This window comes from Falco rusticolus, chromosome 11, assembly GCF_015220075.1.
Source record: "Falco rusticolus isolate bFalRus1 chromosome 11, bFalRus1.pri, whole genome shotgun sequence".
Classification (NCBI taxonomy): Eukaryota; Metazoa; Chordata; class Aves; order Falconiformes; family Falconidae; genus Falco; species Falco rusticolus.
In genome coordinates, this window is record NC_051197.1 from 22,726,447 (window position 1) to 22,741,354 (window position 14,908).

The following is a 14,908-nucleotide window of genomic DNA, read 5'->3' on the forward strand; positions in this document are numbered from 1 at the left end:
AAAGGTGATGAGAGAGGGAAAGATATTTTCTAGCAAATTAGGAAGAGCTGAAATGGTCTCTGCCTACTGCAGACTCTAACTTCCCCTTTATTTTCTGTTCTAGTTTTCAACTTGACTCTTATTTCCTAAACTAGTACTGGAAGGAAACCTTTTTGTAACACTCCACTTTATGACAGAGAGAAAAAAACATCTCGCACCATGTCCATCGTTAGACTCAGTCATAATTGTATTTCATCCTACGACTTTAAAGCACCTACACAGAATAAAACTAATCATGAGTCTCATTCACCTTCTCTGTGAAATACAATAAATTAAGACCATGCAAAGAATTGATTCCTACTAGCAGTTAACAAGAAGTTTGTTGTCTAATTATCCAGGGCCAAAGTATTCATAATTGACATTCTCACAGCCTAGGAACAGTTACGTTAATAGGGCTACATTTTTTTCTCACATCTCTAAATCAGGAAGTACTCCCCTAGATTATACAGCTGCAACTGTGAGCAGAATGTTTGTGTCTCAAATACTTTTATGCCCTGTTCTACGAGCTCTACTGAAAATTTCCTTGAGAAGATACCCCTGACTCTTTCTTGGTCCCACAAAAAACAGTCAGCTGGCTCCATGGAGAGCTTTTGCACTGCGTAAATTGAATAACCTTGTTCACCCAGGAGACAGGTAAGAGCCCCGGTTCCTATGAGGTACAGAGCACTGGAGACAGACCTTCACAGCCTCACCTTCACTTAAATGTGAAATAGGTAGGAAATATAGGGAACAGAAGACATATTAAATACTATACTAATCTTAAACTGCAAAGAGAAACAACAAGCAATGCAATATTCTGTTTAAAGACAGACAATAGAAAGTATGTAAAGAGTTATCGAAGTTTAACGTAAGGAACCTAGAGTATGAGTTCCAGAAAGAGAAGAAATAATGTTTAGGCTAAGCATGCCAGGCAAGGTCTCTTTCTGTTAGCGGAAAAAGAGACTCACACTTCACCTTGTCCTGGGAGTACACCAAACAGACTGTTCACATAGCTGTGTGCAGAAGAGGGAACACTTAGGAAACCAGTTTAATACCAGTGCTTTAATTTTCAGACAGTTTAAGTTAGATGAGATTAATTCTGTACATGATATCAGTATCTGAGGTTTCCAGAAATATGTCAATTATAGTGTACAAGGCTATATATCGCAGCTTATTGACAAATAACAATTTTGAAGCCCAGATTAGAACTGAAGAATATAACATGATAGGGTTCACTCAGCTTTTATGGTATCTTTCAGTTAAGGATAAGAAACAAACCCAAAGTCTTCCAGAGTCCAGAAACTGCTGACAGGTATGAAAAATTATTTAAAAGGATTTCTCATATGGAAAACAATACTTCTGGTATCAAATACTAATTTTGAAAAGAATGCTTAAATAATTTCTGAGATCACCTACTGGATTCATGGTGACTTTATAATTTTTACTTAGAAAATACTTATCAGTATCTTCAGGGTTGCTCCATGCAGAAGAAATGGAAATTCTCTTTAGTTCTGTAGTAGAATAAAACAACCCAAGGTGTTAAACCAAGGTTGTAAATCATTGCTAAACATTTGTAGGCCCTTCATTTTAATATCCCATTATGAAGACTACAATGATTTCCAGGGTTTACTAGCATTATTATCTTTCTAACAGAGGAATTAAAGACTTTATGTTTGTTTCCTGTGAAGAGGATACGTGATTTGTTGGGTTAGTGAAGATCAAAGTATTAGGCGAAAAGGCATGGACTCATATACTGTTATAGTCAGTTAAGTGAAGGGTTTAAGGCTGGGAAGACAAAGTGGTAGCACTTCCACATGTGCCAAGTCCACCAAGGCACAGTGCCTCTCAACACTAAAACCTGAATTAGTTCTTCAACAGGCTGCCGTTTAATTTAGCAGAACTCCTGCTTTGCATGTCACTGAACTGCAGCCCAAGGAGACTTACGGAACTCACATGAGAAGGTCTACTCAGGCCCAAGCATGCTTGATGCTGGCAAGGAAGAAGTTAAATGTGAGTGGAAGAGAGTGACATGCTCCCCACACACTCCAAAATCTCTGATGTCTTCCACTGGGTTGTTCTGGAGTGGCCAGGCCCACAGCCTGGCAGCGTGACACAGGATCTGGTGTGCAGCAGTGTACGCGCTGCAATGCACACACTTGCCTGCTATGAGCTACAGAGATGCCAAGCAGGAATTACTGCTGCCAGTGGGCTTGTCAGTGCCATGATCAAAAGCAATTTGGTGTGATGCTGTCAGACTGCTCCTACCCTCGCCCAGTGCCTCTGAACTCAGACACCCATGACTGAGCTACCCACAGATCTAGGAAAATATGCTGCTTTGTCTTTATTTGGAAACTTGCATATTTAAAAAGCAGTTCGGGATTTCACACCTATTTGTCACCTGGCTAAACAGCACTCTATTTAGCAGAAACTAAATCAGACCTCTTAAACAGAACATATACCAATACTATCTTGATTAGCTAACAGTCTTTACTACACACTGTCATTAGTTTCCACGGAGATAGGCCCAGTAAAGCAGCTATCCCTATTCAGTATGTCCCAGTCGAGTAGAGTATACATAATAATATTCTACATTTATATAAGCCATTCATCCTCAAGCACTTTAGAGATTATACAGTGTTCAGCTACCACTGTGATGAGTGTATTGTAACTGCCTCCATGTAGCCACACAGAACTGCAGCAGCTTTTCAAGTGCAAGGCAGCAGCCAATTGGCATGGCAGTTTCTGAGCTGCCATGGATGCAGGAACAATGCTGCAGTGCCCCTGAGATAAAGCCATGACATAAAAAAAAAAAAAAAAAAAAAAGGGGGGGGGCGGTGGGGAAGAAGAAAAAAGAAAAAAAAGTTCCTGAGTTTCTGAAGACACAAATTTAGTTTTTAGAACTAATTACAATATATCCATGTAATAAAATGCACAGACATAAATCAATTTAATTTGAGAAAACAGCCAAGACATCTCTTTCTATACATAATTCCACAGATCCTGCAGATTAAGTATTTCAAAATCTGTTTGGACTGCTAAGCTCCCTTTGCCAGTGACTGAATGCTGAATTATTGTTGGATGTGCTTTCCTCCCTTTAGTATCTAATTTAACTTTTATCTCCTCTTTCCACTGTAGAAAGTATTTCTGACTAACCACCCACTTCTACAACCCTTCATTTTTTGTTATAATTCTCCATTTTATAAATGCAGAGAGTATCTCACCTTAAGCCACATTTTCTAAACGACAGTGGAAATGAAAATGAGGTATTGAAGACTTAGTTATTACCTTTCTCTGCAAGTTTTGTGCAATACTTTATAGACTTGGTGTTTATAGCTTCTTGTTTAGTCCAGCTGTAATGTATATACATACCTCCCTTTCCCTGAAAAAGCCTCTCCCCCCAGGTTCGCTGGCATTGTACCCATCCATACTCGAAGCTGTTGAAGTGCTGGTGGTTAAACAACCAGCCCAGCTACTTACGGAGAACAATCCTTTCCATCTGGCCTATTAAGCAAATATCACCTTCAGCTAACAGAGAATTTAAACTATTTCTTTAGGTGATCCTGTTGTCAGCTGGACAAGGGTTGTATTTCTCTAGAAGAAAGCTCAGGGGTTTTTTTTATGTCAAGGTTGCTGATAAGTCTTTGCAGACTTACCATTTTCTTCTGGAGACATCAACTTTCAATTCTTCTGAACTGTTGTGTTTTGTAAATCCTATTAAAATGCTACGTATGAAGTGCCATATTTTAAAATGCTTTTACAGACAGAACTTCAGTAAGGTTATGTGGTTTATTGCTAGTCTCTCATTATTAAAAATAGAAGAAGAGGTTTTGCTCAAACTTGCTGAGATAAAAATGTTACTTTTGAGAAGGACTAAGTTCAGAAAGCTGTTTAAGCCCCTACTTGACTCCAGTATATGCTTATAATTTTTTGCAAGGGGACTTCATTCACTCTCTCTTAATGCGCTGTTTTTGAATAGAGACATTTCTCGGAATCGAAGTTGAAGTACCACAAAGTTTAGCCTCAGAGGTAAATGTTTTGGAAGGTTAATAGCCTGTGGAAATAGCAGAGCCCTATGTTACATTTAGTACTCACTACAGCTGAAAGATGAAATAGAGACTCACTTCACCCAGCCACTGAAATGCAGCCACCTGTGGGGAGTAATGTGCCAGCTCTTTAGTGCAACAGTGCAAAATCATTTAAGTGGGAAGTGAAGCGTTATGCCTCGGTCCAAAGGGAGTGTTTGCCATTGTTGTTACTGAACAGCATGACATTTTTCTCTGGGTGGAAAGCACTGTTTGTGTAATGCTATATTTCGAAACGATTTGGCTTTGGATACACAGGAAATGGGGTCCTGCCATCAGTTAATCAATAACTCACTGCTGCGGACCAATCTCCTTATTTACCACTGGAAGAAACCAGCAGAGCCAAGACCATGGACAAAATGAGTGTTACTTAATGCGAGCACCTACCTAGAAGGGTTACTTTTAGTTATCATTTTTTTCACTGGACCCTTAAAGAGAGGTTCAAATGTTTAGTACAACCAAATAGCTTTACACTTTTGCTAATAGATTAAGACCACAATTTAATTACTGTCACGTTAAGTTTCCTTTCCAGCAGAATTCATTGTCTCTCCTTAATTCAGTAAATTTATCTTATAAATTCAGGTTTAACCTTGATCTGAATTCCAACCAAGTCAAATCTATTCATTGTACAAATCACTAACCTTCCAGAGCAGTAGAAGAAAGAGAGGAAAGCCTGGGAGAAGCTTTGCAAGAGACAAGGCAACAAAAAAGGAAACCTCAGAAGACCAAGAAGCATAATTCTAATTCTCTGAGATTATTTGTTAAAAGAAACCACACACTATATGGGTCTAATGTAGTAACCATGGTGCTTTCTTCCCCTCTGTTTTTCTTTCCTTAAGCTCAAGAAATTTAATTTTTCCAGATTCATAACACCATCACTGACAGCCCTCCCCCTGCCAACTCTCAGAAGAAAAAGCACTAGCATAGTTTTAAAAGTCTTAAACGTGTAAAATTGTAAGATTCTGTTCGGAATTTCTTTAAATGCTTAGATACACTTTGGCCTGAAGGTGGCAATATTGAATAATACTCTGAAGAAAGATGCTTCACATCTACCTGTAATTAAAGTTTCATGTTTTTAAGCTAATATCCTTCTCCCCCATTATTTTTTCACAACGTGTTGAGAGAGAAATACGATGAGGTATTGTATTTGTGTTTCAAACAATCCTGAGTGCACATTATGCAAAATTATTTATAATTAAAATAAAACAAACGTATAATATATACATAAGCCAACCCTTCCATCCCCTCAATTTAAAAGCAATTTTTAAAAAGAGAGGCTATATGCTCCTTTTCACAGTATTACTAGCAATATGCTCTTAACTCAAAATTGGTGTTGATTCTTTCAAACCGGACCATGACTTTATGCTGAGTTATTTCACCCACTCTCAGTAAATGTGATTTAGAACCTGATTCATGAATACGGCAAGAGGAGGCAGCACTGTGGGTATAGCGCTGCTTTGGGGTGTGAGCTGGGTGCCCTGCAGACCAGGGGGCAAAGTGCTGTGTGTGCTCAGGATGGGCTGATAATCAGTAATGGAGCTTGGCCCATAGCTTTTTGTGGAGAACACAAGCAAAAAAGGATTTTAAATGTAATTTTCATGGTTTTGGATTTTTTTTTAATTTATATTTCTTTCTGAAAAAGAAAAAAAATAAATATAAATCTACATGTGGATATCTACCTTTGGATTATTAAGAAGACAGTACATCATTCTATGAATTGCCTAATCTTTCTGTCCTAATTCATTTTTCACTGATTTTCACAGTGCTCAGTGATTTTTCCTTTGACTTTTATAAAATTCAGTGTTTTCTGCCATCACATTGATTGCTGTCCTCGTGACTACATGAAGAAAGGTATTATACATTGAATTGAAATAATGTTTTACACAGTCCTTGCTGGGAAGGCTATATCTGCACTGCTCTGAGCATTCCTATTAGGAAATTGTGGTAGATTTAAAGAAAAAAGACTTAACTAGAGCAGCCAGCAAACAAAAAAGAAATCCTCAAAGTTCGGAAGACAGCAACTATTGTATTAGGAGTAGTTAGGCAAGAAAACCAGCTGCTGAATTTGCCCTGTCTAGAGAAAAGATGACATGATAACAGGCTATGAGTACTTAAGAAGAATTAATAAAAAGAAGAAGGTGGAGGGTGGTGTGGGAGGACTTTTGGCAGCATGGGGAAATCAGGTAGAAGTATCGTAATAGCTCAAAATTACTGAAGGGAAAAATGGATTAAATAGGAGAAAATGAGAGAAAAGGGAAGTAACATGGCAGAGAGGGTCAGTGATTTCAAGGCAAATATTCATCCCTGAGGATCACATCAACCTACATTGTTTGCAGAGGTTGGAGCAGGTGACTCCAGAGGTCTTTTCATCTGTAATACAGATGGGTCAGATCACTCTGCTTTATGGCAATAACTCAAGGAGGAGTGTTTCACAGAGAGAACCCTGCTTCCAGAGGGACTGCCCCGCACAAAGCAAACCAGGAGCCTGGTTGTGTACACCCTGCTGGTTCTTACACCTTTGTAACAGCCTTGAGCTTTACACAGGCTTTTCCAACCTGAAAGAGGAAAAGAATCCCTTGCTAATGATTTCTCCCATTGGCTCTGGAGAGAAGCTGTTGTAAATAAGACATAAACAAGAACTGGAGAATGGTTAGATGGAGTACAATTAGTTCAGCTGGAAAAAATGCCACTGGTGAATCAATGACTTACAAACCAACTAGCTCACATCATTTGTGACAGAAGGTTGACTTTGACTGCATATCCATCTTTGAGAAGAGATGAACAGTAAATTATTATCCTTCCAAACAAGAAACAAAGACAATTTAGGAGGGAAGGAGAGGAGAATAAGGCTGCAGTCTTCTCCTGCATATCTTACCCACCCACCCACTTGCCTAGTAGAGCGTGTAAGCAGGCAAATTCTGTGATATTGTTGTACCTCTGAAAAACAGATAAAAACTGGCTTCCTCAGGGTATGAAATAGGTTCCTACTACTTGACACTGTGGTCGCAATCTTGCTTTTACAGATTAGCCATATTTCTGTTGGGGTTTCAAAAGCTTGTTTTGGGGCAAGCTCTCAACTCCTTTTTAATGCATCCACTCCGTGTTTTTCAATGCGCTTAGTCACTAAAGTAGATTCACTTCCTTTGGCATTTCTATTAAAACCGCATGTTCAGAAAAGGAGCAGTGGCTGAGTGAGTCACTGACAAGAAAGCACAGGTATCACAGAAGGGAAAAAAGATTATTATTTCCAGGCATATTCTCTTGGAAAATGAATAGACTGGATGAAGTATTAGCAAATTTGTAATACAAACCACGGCTTTGTGAGGTAACAAGAAAGAAAAACAAAATTAACACAATCCCAACCCTATACGTTCAGTTCTGACTCTGTATTCTGAAAAAAATTCATAACACAAATTACAGTGAGAGTTCCGGCACACTCTGATACTGGATTGTTCACTAAAGCAAATATGACACAAAACGTTCGTGAGCCACAGTGCATGCAGCCTGCTCCTGCTCCAGCTCCTTTCTAGCCATAGCTAGAAAAGGGTTTTCAGACTGCAGCTGCAGGGGCAAATTAAGTACATGAGTAAATAGGATGGATAGTCTCAATATAAGAATCTCACAACAAGTTAAAATGAATTACGCAATGAAAATGCAGGAATGAAAATAACATAATAGATAAACAAAGCCAAACCACTATGCCATCTGGAAAGCTTTGCTACACATAGAAAAGTATTTACTAAAGTGTTAAAGCAAACACCTTAGGCCCTTCTCAGATCTGGTGGGATTCCATTTTGCAGGCCTAGATCTGAAGAACAAAGCAGCCAGGTACAAGCCTGGGACACATGGTGCTCGTGCTTGCCACAGGGAGCAGAGGCAAAGGGAGTGCTGGGCTCCCTAACCCCAGAGCTGGCGTATGGATAGCTCCATCCCAGGCACACCACAGTGCAGACACAGGGTTTGTATCTCACCCCGGCGCCAACCCTCTGGGAAACACGGAGCACCTTCCTATCTCCAAGCACCCTTTTGTTCTCCAACCTGTCTGGTCTCTCCTTAAGACAATTCATCCCTAAGATGGGACTTAGGAGAGCATGATGGCTCTTCATCCTGCCACACATGGCCCATTTCTGTTACCAGGACTGTCTTTGCCAGATTAAAGATCCAAAATCCCAGTGCCCTAGGCTAGAACACTTCATCAAGGCAAAGCACCTCTAAAGGTAGGACAGATTTTACAAAGCATACTTTAATAATAGATTTTAATAGAGTCATGTGCCTGCTCTGGTTATTTGTGCTTTAATTATTATGCCTGTCCTCTCCTACTTTCCTGAGTTATGCCTATTTTATTTTCAATAAAGACTCTTGATGAAAATTAATTAAAGCCTGTGACACTTAACTTTGCACATAATAAAATATTTAGTGTGTTAGTTCATATTCTGATGTGCTAGATGAAAGTTCTCACATCTAACAAAATCTAGAGTTGGTCAATCAGCAAGAATCTGTCAGGTCCAGCTCTGGCTGTAATGATCCATGGTTTTGCCAGGGTCTTTTTTACAAAAGTAGAAACTTAGTACATCTTTTTCCTTGGTAAAATCACATCACAATGTACCTTTGAGACAGTAGCTTCATCTACTTGATGAGACATGTATTTCCAATGCACATGTAGGGACAGCTAAAATAGGGGTGAAGGGGTATTGGGTTTTGTTTTTTTAAAAAAACTTACACAGAAAAAAATATTTGCCTTTTGGGTTCTCTTGCCAGCTAGTTCAGGGCCCTGGAAATGGTTTTATCTTTTATTAACCAGCGGGTCATCTCTATTATCTGAGATGGAACATACTGTACCGTTTACAGTACTGCCTTTGAATACATTTTCGGTGTTTCTACATTTTCCTTTCCAAAAAGAACCCACTGCACGAAAACAGAAAAATATAAAAATACAAAAAAAAATTAGGTTGAAGAAACCTTTAATAAAAGGAAGAAATACTATGGCAGAAGAAGCAGGTCATTCTGTAAGGTTCATTTACTAAATTTTAATGTATGCCGCAGCAGGATGGCATGAGCCTAATTGGATTTGAAAGCTGTGTGCATCTCCTGTAATAAAAGCCGTATTTGCCAGGGCAGCTACAGGAAAACATTATTCCTATTGGGTCTTAGATTTAGGGGACAGCAGAATGAAAGAATGAATAAAACCAGTTCTAGCAAATACCCTTCCACATGACTGTGGAATGCTGTGTAACTTCAAATCACAGCTCCAAAAACCAGGATTTATATTAAGTTTATTTAAGTTGTCTCCTACCAACAACCTCGTATTTATAGAATACTTGGGGGGAAGCTTTAAGGAAGATTGGCAAAATAATCCTGTCATGCTGGGAGTTGCATTTCTCCACTTAAACAGCCATTGCTAGCAATGAAAATGCAGGCAAAAATGACAGTAAAGAAGATTATTGATAGAAGTCAGAATCTGAGTATTTTCTGGAGTCAGCTTAAATTACCTGGTAATAGATAGCTATCACACACGGTTTATTCTTTCAGTGAGAGTGTATGATCTATATTATATCAGTATTTCTTAATGAAGTCTTGACAACACAGACAATATTGTATTAATTTAACCTACTGTTTAATTTATTTTGTTGGGGGGAAAATGATCTGAAGGTTAGCACTAAAATTTTCCATTTATTTCCTGTTTAATACATTTTGAAACATGCAAAGGAATTGCATAAGCACTGCTAAATCTTGTGAGGGACATAAAGGTTTTCTTACAACATTTAATAAAACTGAGCTTTTTCTCAACACCACCTGCAATGACAGATCAAGAGATTTTTGTTGTTAAAAAAGACTGCCTCCAGATACGTTTCTTTCTTTAAAGGACAATGTACGGCTAAGAGTTGAGCAGAACTGCTGCAGTCAAATGTGTAAACAGCAGTATTTGACCTGGCAACTGTGCTGAATAGAAACACACATTGTCTTTAAAAGATACCATACACGAGTAGATTTAAATGAAAATCACTGGCTTGAGGTGGTCTTTTTGGTTGTTTTTGTTTTTTTTTTTTCTTCTTGTCTTTTTTATTTTTCCTTACTCCTCCAAGGAAAAAAACCCAACCAGAAATAACTCTATTTTCCTATCTGATATTTCACTACTTTATTTCTGGTGTAGGATACTACTTCAGACACAGTGTCTCATAAATAATTTAGTTGATCTCTTGAGGTAGCTATAGGTAATGTTCTTATTACCTACTCATATTTTATGCTACCCTTGCTATAAAATCAGCCACAGAGCAAAGAAGGCAAAATACTGCACCACCTAGGATGAAACGCAACACCACTCGGGATGAACCTACAGTCTTTGTGAGAAGTAATGTAAAAAGACCTTGGAGACCCTCAGAGTGGGTCAACAGGCCTTATGTAATATGAAGTAGTGGGGTTTCATCAAATGAGACTGACTGAAGAAAAACTTGTTTCATTTCCTTCCTGCACAGGAGATTTTAATCCTAGGTTAAAGGGCTGCACCAGAGAATTTCTACTGCAGATGAGAGAAAAATCTGGGTTTTGCCAGTTAAGTGTGAATCCTGAGATGCCTGCAACAAGTCATTTTCCAAGTAAAAAGTGATTGTTGGAAGCTTGTGCATTACCTCTGCATCTTTATTTGACTATATAAGATGCAACATATCTTATGTGGGAAAGCAGGCCAATTTCCTCTGTTTTTAAACATCCAAAATCAAAAGGGAGAAAAAAAGAACAGTAATAGCAGACCAGGAACCTGACTATCATCTAACTCTACTTTTTTTATCCTGTGGTAAGTTACTTGACTGCAGCGTACTTTCGTTCAGGTCAATAGGAGGATGGAATCCAGCCAATTAGACTTACATCAGTATATGCCTTTGCAGTTACTATGAAAATCAGTCCCTGAGTTTCAGAGCAGTTAAAGCTATACTTTGTCATAGAGTTCGAGAGAGGAGGCAGATCCTCTTTCCTATGCCCCTGTGGGATGCAAGCCAGTGAATTTACGATGTTTTTCTCTGCTATGGAGACATGTACTCATTGAGAAAAGACTCTGGGATTGATAGTTGCATCCATTGTTGTGTTTCTCATCAAATATAATCTCCACAATTACTGTAACATTAACTTCAACTGCTTTCCAGGGGTTGCTGGTTTTTCCAGCCAATGCCAGAAACCGAGACACTGAGCACAGTACCGTGAACCACCTCCCAGAATGTCCTTGGCTGATCATAAATAAAAAGTCACCTTAGCTATCCTGCAGGTGTGTTGGCAGTGGGTAGTCCAGTGTCTCAAAGGCAATGATATTTGCTACTGAGAAAAATCTCTCCAAAGTTCTCTCATCCTCCAATACTTCCCATCTTCCTACGGTACCAGGATCTCATGGCAGGGAGCTCCAACATCTAGTACTTCTTTTTTTTGGCCCAGATCCTATCTTTTCCTGTCAGTGAACTTTGAAACTGCTGAGCACCTCAGAAGACTAATTGCTAATCAACATGCCACCTTTCACTCAGATATTAGCAATCTGATGCATTTTCTGTTAAATAAAAGCTATATTCCATGGAGATCTTTGAGAACATTGCGCTGATCCATCTAAATAGCAAAACGGTTTAAGGCAAGATAGCCAGTTTTCCAGCTGGATAACCCCAAGTAATAAAAACCATAATTGTATTAACTCTACTTCTTTTTGTCATCACTTAAACTCTCTTAGCAAATGTACATAAAAAAAGACCTCCCATAAAGCCACTATCTCTAGGTGTGTGCATGGAAAGCATTAAAAAAAGATCCTCGTGAACTGTAGAGTATTGCTCTTAACCTACCTATATATTAAACTTCTAATCGTGGCAAGGTGAAATAGATGTGAATGACAAAAAAAAAATATTATTCCTTTGTAAAGATGACTTGGAGGCACAAAAAAGTGAGCTAACTGATTAGAAGGGAGCCCTAATCCCTTTTTCCGAAAAACAGCCAGTGACATCTGATTTATTGATGATTTGAGCTCATCTGAATTAGACTAATTATCTCAAAGCTACGGTAAACTAAAAAGTCTGAGGGTTTTTTTTCCCTTTGAAACATGTATTCTTTAAATGTCTTGTGTCAACTTAGGAAATTCTTCTTGAGCTCATTCTTCTTATAAATAAGAAAGAAGAAGATATGTCTTATTTTACATATATGTAACATAAGTGATTTTTTTCCCATCTTTACAATGATTTTGATATAGTTCTGGAAAAAAATAATTTTGCATCTGTGTTGGAAAATCAACAGTACAATTAAAATACTGTTGCACATGGAGTTAAAGAGAGAGAGGGAGGAGGAAAAGGGAAGATCACCATCACATAGTTAAAACAGTAAAATAATCTTTAGTCAAAACAAAAGGCTTGAGAATCTATTATATAGCCTTTCACGTTTTCATGAAGTCAGATAAAACCACAGATAATTACTATGCAACCATCTTTCTGCATATATGTACGATCACATCATTCTGACTTTTATAAATGACAGTATTTCAGTCCAGCCCACAGTGGAACAGTCTGATAAACTTTGGGTTTACATCTTTATGTAGATATCAAGCTGAGCAGCAGCACCAGTTTAGAGATAAGGGAAAGGAGGAATATATGTTTTGGGACCCAGACTTCTTGGAGTTATTAATACATCTAATTCCCTAAATAAAAATCCTGGCCTATGTTCAGGATGACCCAGAATGGCTGGTGATGGCACTAGAAATTGCAATCAGATCTGGAAAGCTCCATCCAATTAGTGGCTTACCCACAAGACAGTCTTACTCCCTGCATTTTCAATGGTGGTAGAATTTTTCTAGATAATTTTCATGAAGATGCTTTTTAAAAATACATGTGGCTGAATAAATCTTACATATGCGAGTTTTTAAATTTCAGAGTAACTAATACTTTAGAATACAGGAAAGTGTCGAGATTGACAGGAAAATATTATAATTAAAACCACACCAAAGGATAGGAATGCTATGCTGAGCTTCCTTATAGACGTAGATATGAGGCAATTGTTCAATCCCACATACCAAGTGTGATTTTTCAATTATCTGCAAATAAAAAGTTGTACAGAACTTTTCAGATAAAAATACTCAGAGACAAGTCAGATCTTATATGCATATTATTTCAATAATGTCCACTTGAGATATTTTAATGAACTTGTAACGAATGAATCTGTACTGAACCCTTTCTAGTTTTTGAAACTTTTCAAATTAAGCAAAGCATCCTAATTTGTACAATTCATACTTCACTATATTTCTCATTTCTGCTATCATTTCCACTTGACATTACATGGTAATAAGAGATATTACTATCTAGTTTAAGCTTTCTACTGATTTAGTAGTCTTACTGCTACGGCACTTTAAAGCCATGGATTTTGGAGTCAGTTTGAAGATAAGATAAATAGTCTCAGGCTAAGTCAAATTTGCCCAACGTTGCTTGTCCATTGTTTTCACCAGACATTTAATTAGTATTGTGGCAAGAAAGAATACATGGTGAAGTAAACCACAAGGATGTTTGATGATTACTCTGATGAAATAGATTTAAAATAATGTTCAAAGTTAAAGGATATGGAAAATTACTCATAACAAAACTTGGTAGTTTCATTACCAAAATTAAAAAAAAAATATTTTTTTTTCCATTAGAGTAGGAAGAAAGAGTTCTTGGAAAACTTCAAACTGTTAAGTGATAAATGATGACTTTAAAATTGCTTCATTTTAAATGTGGTTTCAACTTAGATTATAATTATTTGGAGATCAGAATTCACTAAAGAACAAAGTATTTCCTAATTTGCCCAACTTTGTTCTTGAATTATGCTCTTCTAAATCACCAAGAGAGACATTGGGTGATGCTGGAATCAGAAGATGGAAAGGCAATGCTGTGTTGGATCCTGCACTAAGAACAACTCAGAACTAGGTCTTGCATCAAAAACAGAATTCAAATACTTCTGAAGCAGGTGGTTAGAGTTAGGAACTTTCCCAGGACTGAGTCAGTTTGGATTGTCACGTTATATTGGAAGGCAGAACCAACCGCAGCCTAATTCCAGGCTGTGGCATTTAGACAATGTAATCCAAAATTGCCACTATGAAACATCACACTTAAGGAAGTTTCTTGTGGTATTTCCAAAGGGACTGGTTACAGGAAACAGTAGAAATCCTGCTAAATTTCAGAAAACTAACAGTGAGAACAAAGACCATAAGACCAAAGCTAGCTACACGTTTTTAGGAAGTAAAATTGTCTCTACCCTTTCTGAAGTCTACCTGCACATATGGACATTGATAATAAGTGTTCTAAGTTTCTTTTATAAGTATAGTGATCTTAAAGAGCTCCTGGGGGATTTAAGGGAAAATATCTCCATTTCGTATTGTTTCCAATATTATTCCAGAGGCCTTCTAAAATGCATGTCCACACAGGTTAAGCAATAGCTCTCCTCCAAACAGCTCTTGCACAGCTGCAATTGATAAATTTTAGAACAGACTTAGATGTCCCATCCACTGGATAATTTATTATAAAAATGTAAACCAGACATTTTGTCTCAGCTAGGAAGAACTTCTGGAACTCCTTGTCTACAGTAACTGACTATGAAGGTGCTAGTAATCTGTCCCAGTACAAAGCCAGTGCAAGTAAAAAATAAGACTGTTGGTTATCTGCATGATTTTAGCACAGCTCACTTTTGTGCAAGGCAGCAGCACTTGGGATCCAGACAGGGAGCTAGTGGTCAGCAAGAAAGGCTCATCTTTCACTGGCTTTTCCTCCTAGGAAAGCTTCTGAGCACAATCACAGCAGGTACTAGGAAAAGGACTTGCAAGTTTA